The sequence below is a fragment of the Perognathus longimembris genome, chromosome 5, assembly GCF_023159225.1.
Source record: "Perognathus longimembris pacificus isolate PPM17 chromosome 5, ASM2315922v1, whole genome shotgun sequence".
NCBI classification, from domain to species: Eukaryota; Metazoa; Chordata; class Mammalia; order Rodentia; family Heteromyidae; genus Perognathus; species Perognathus longimembris.
In genome coordinates this window covers 4,436,941-4,441,954 of record NC_063165.1, presented here as the reverse complement: position 1 = coordinate 4,441,954, position 5,014 = coordinate 4,436,941, and positions in this window count along the sequence as shown.

Below are 5,014 nucleotides of genomic sequence, written 5' to 3'. Positions count from 1 at the left end.
CTCCAGTGTAGGGCATGTCTTACATTCCCTCTCTCTCTTTAGCTCACCACTTCTTGGTGTCTTCCCTGTGTCCAGACTCAAATTCACACCACATTTGCCATTCCTTTTGCATCTCAGGCTGGCTTCCACAGCCCCTATGATGTCGTTATTACTCACAACTGTCCATCTGCTTGCTCATCCAGATCCTCAATCAAGAGAGAAAAGAGGAAGCGATGGATGGGAAGCAGGCCTTCTAAGAGCCGACGTCTGACTCCCAACTCCCACTCCACGGGGGCTGCGTGTGCCTTGTCTCCCAGAGAGGCTCAACAGTGTTTGCCAGAGAGTCGTGGCCTAAGCACCAACGTTCCTCATCATAAACAGTTATGTGTCCACTGCAAAGTACACAGAAATGCTTTATATTAAGCCTGTCTGCCAGTTGTCAAGTATCTAAGCTCCCAACATTTGTCACGTCAGTTATTACTTACAGAAAATTTTAATGCATGCTAATATTTAATACGCGTCAGTGGACACTATTTTCTCAAAATTGGTACTATCTCTGACATAAGTGAGCAAACGTTATTCTCTGATTTATCTTTAGATTTCCTCCATTATCGTTTTTGACGTCTTTAAGAGCCATGAACCACGGGAACTCAGAAGGTTCTTTCTGTTGCAATTATGGTTTATTAGTAAAACTGCCGTAGATTAATGTTGTCTGGACAACATGATGACACTATATATTATGATTACACCATATGTCATGAAATTCTCCTGGAACAAAGTAATCATTTTCAATTATTTCCAATTATTGGATGATAATCCTTTTACCTGAATTACTCTCTACATTGTTTGAAGACAGATTAAGAAAGATCATTACCCAAAGTTTCATCATCCTATTTATTTGTGGGCTACATGTACAAGCTTCCCTTTTTTCCCTACTGTGTAAGGATGGGTTGATAATCTATTGGCCTAAATAAGAAGAGCAAGGGCTGGGTGCTGGCGGCTCGTGGGTCTGAAGCCACCCTGGGCAGATCCTTATTTCCAATTCATCCAAACAAAGCTGGAAGTGGTTCAAGTGGTAGAGCACTCGCCGAGGGCACAAAGGCTCAGTGACAGTGCCCAGGCTCTGAGTTCAAGCCCAGGACTTGCATACACACACACACACACACACACACACACACACACACACACACACACACACAGCAGCAGCAGGAGCAAAGACCTCTTGTGGGTTTACGAATTACTCTTGGTACAGGAGCTTTTCCTTCTCTACCAAGCCATGGGCCTCTGCAGCCAGCTGGAGCCGGTGCTGGCGGTTTGGGCTTCCCCTGCTCTCGCTGCTCCGTCTGTGTGTACGGCCGCCTGGGTGCCTGCCTCCCGCTGCAGCGGAACTGAGTTATTGCCGCTGCCCCCACATGGCCTGCAAGTTCTAAAACACGCACTGCCCGCCCGGTCCTGCACAGAAGACGTTTGCCAACTCCTGGCTTAGATGAAGGTGGAATGAAAATCGATATTTATTAGCACCGCTCTACTCCCTGCTTTTCACGAGATGACAAAAGATATCCCTCCCTTGCCTTTCACGTCTATAAATCTCCATCTAAACCAAATAATGCTTCTTGCGGTGGAACATGTTTTTCCCAATACGCTCAATTGCATTGCTGGTTAAGTCAGGAGATAAATGTCTATTAGCGCTGTGATAAATGCCATGAGAATTCGCAGAGACCGGTGGATGCTCTTAGGTCTCAATCTTGTGTCCACCTGGGTCCAGAACCAGGGGAAGGAGCGTGGATGCACATAGCCGGACAGAGGTTCGGAATACCTGTGTATCACTGGCTGGTGGCTGCACCTCCCCGCTCCCCCCGCCCCTCACCTTCAAACTCAGCCCACCCCCGGCTGTCTTGCCATTACTTTCAGCTTTCTCTTCTGTGAGACAAGAGCAGTGATGTATTTTGGCTACTTCTATAAAAATGATTCCGAGGACAGACTCCAAAACAAAATGATTTTTCTTCCCTTAAAATCATTTGCAATGATGATCACACGTTTTTATGTGATGCTTCTGGGAGTAAAATCATGTGAGTGTAAAAGGAGAGCTCTGGAAAGCCAAGCATTCCAGGGGCTTCAGTCACCTTGAGAGAAGAAGGAGCAGGTGGCAGGGCCAGGAGGCCCACGCTGGTCCAAGCTGGGGAGGAAACAGACTTCTGTCATCTGTTGCGGGAAGAAAAGAGACTGTGAGGAGGGGCGTTGGGCGACGAGCTCAGGGAACAACGATCCTGAAGGTTAATGTCTGTCTGGAAAGGACTGGAAGGAACATCCAAGGATGGGCTTCTCCCGAAAGTGGCTCACAACCCTGCGCCTTGGAAGGATTCGGAGTAGGGCTTAGAGAGCACATGGTAGGCCTTAGAGAGTACATTGCTGTTGGGGTGTACTGATCGCTTAGCAAAGACACAGTGACCTGGGTGGACACATCCCTAGGGCAGAGGGAGAGGGGAGAAATGGAGGGGGGTGGTGTGAGAGAAGAGGGGGAAGAGAGCGAGAGCGAGATTATGAACGTACCAGTCAAGGGAGGAGGCTCTACGTGCATCTGGGATGATCTATCTCATCTTCACGTCATGAAACATCTAATGACATCACTTTCAAATGGAGCCACGTGTACACGTGCCGGGAGGTTCGTTGTAGTTTTACTTACTCAGTTTGGCTTGAGTTATAGTTTGGTTTACATGGCATCTAGTGAGTACTTGGACTACATTTTCCAGTTTCCAACCTGAAGAAATGCAAGCCAATTGGTTTGTTTGTTGCCAATTTGCTGCCCTGCTGCGGTTTTCCCCAAAGAATCACAACAGGCGTGGGGAAGCAGTTTCCCTCTCCAGCTCTTCATCTAAAGAGGCAGCGGGGGAGACTGGTGGACAGGAGCCAAGGGCTCGGTCCGCTCTGTCTCCGCAGTACCGGGCCTTCTCTCCACGAGCTGACATGTCTGGGATTCCCACGTCATCATCATCATCGTCGTCCTCCTCCTTCTTCTTTCTCCTCTTCTTCCTCCTCCTCCTCCTCCTCTCCCTTCTCCTCCCTCATTTTCCTCTTGGTTTTCTTTATCCTCTTTCGGACACCGATTATTATTATTATCAGCTCAACACCATGTCAGTTTGTGAGCAGGATGCATCTTGATCTCTGACGCCTCTTACACTGTTCTCTCCCATCCTCAGCTTTTCCCAGTGCTGGCCTTTCCTCTCCATGGAGTGTTAGGCCTGTCTTCCCCCCGCCCTTTCTCTCTCCTGTCTGCCGCCCCTCCTTGACCTCTCCCTGGAGCTCATGTCCCAGCTTCCTGGCATCCATGTTGTTACACTGTTCATCCTTTAGTTAATATGTTTGTGCATATACACATCGGACACTGTATATGTTTAACAAATGTATCTATAATTTAGATCTGACTCCACACAGGAGAGGAAAACGTGTGTCATTTGTCTCTCTGAGCCTGGCTTGTTTTGAAATGAGGCGATCTCAGTTTGGATGAGGCTGAACGCTGTATGCTAACGAGCCCCCGTGTTTCTGTTTCTGTGGTTCTGTCGTCCGTTTCTCATTGGGTAGCAACCACTTTAAATAGTCAGAGTTTTAGCATTTTTATCTGTGACAGTTCTGCTACACATCTTGCCTCATTTTGTTCTTTAAACATTTTGTTCTTTTTATTGGACATACGGATACCTCGATTTTTTTTTAATGACTTTATTCTCCATTGGCGACTACTTTCATTATTTTTTATGCTCGCAAGTTTGCTCCTTTTATCTCAAGATCAAACACATCCTCTAAAGATTTTTATTATTGCCATTTTTTAATCCACCAGGAATTTGCTTTGGAGTACAGGATGAAGTTACAGTACTATTTTATTTCCTCTAAATATTTAACCAGTTATTCCGCAGGACTTCATCAAACAGTAATTTTTTTTTTGCAATGAATTTCAAGCATCTTATGTAATATAAACTGATTTCTCACTTCTCTATTCAGGACTGTTCGAGGAAATACGTTTTGCCTCATCGTTCTGTCTGCTGATTCTTCACATTCTAAAAGGATTGTTAATTTACTGTAGTTTTATCAAACTCTCAAATATCTCAGAGAATATTTGCATCATTCTTCAAAAAAGGTTGTCTTTCCAAAAAAAAATTATGTTATTGTTCCAGATGAACTTGCCTCTCAGTGTTATTTGTAGTATTTTATCACAGTTTGAGGTGGTGGCTCAAGCCTGTAATCCCTACTTGGTAGGCAAAGATTGGGAGGCCAGCCCAGGCCAACGTTTGTGAGGCCTCATCTTAATTAATAAGAGGCTGCGTCCAGCGGCATCCACCTGTCACCTCAGGTACATGGGAAGCAGAAGCAGGTGGCTTGTGGTCCAGGCTAGACTGGACGTACACCGCACCCGCAGTGTGAAGGACCCTGTTCTGGGACCAAGACTTGGGGGGGGGGCGCCCTTGATGGGGTTCCAACGTGCTGCACCTGAGATGCCATAGTCGTCTCCCATCTCTCCTCCCCGCCCCCGGTCCTAGAGCTCTTTCAGACACGTGGGGGAGACACCCGAGGCGTTCCGCTTTCTCCCTTACCCTCCTTTGTGGGGTGGTGGCCTCAAGGGAGAGCTGACTGCCCCTCGGATCGGGTGTCCCCCGCCTCACCTGGTCCTGCCAAAGGCCAGCTTTCCCTGGCCAGGCCCACTCCGTAGAGACTTGCGTGGGCACCGCCAGCCGGGGCACGGCCGGGGAAGCCCAGAGCGGCGAGCCTGCAGCTGGCAGTGATTAAAGCACAGGCTAGATTTATTACCTCCATAAATCAAAAACTCCACAGCCTCCATTACCCTTTAATGGGGCAGAACTGTGTTTCCAGGACGTGGGTGAGTCCCCTCGGGCTGTGCTCAGGTCTCCATTCTCTCCTCAATCAACAGTGGTAGGCACAGAGTTGCCATAGAGTCTGGCTCCCCCTCCCCTCCTCATCTTTTCAGGTCAATGGAGTCTGAAGTCTGGGTTTTCTTATCCACTCTCATTAATAGTAGAACTTTTTA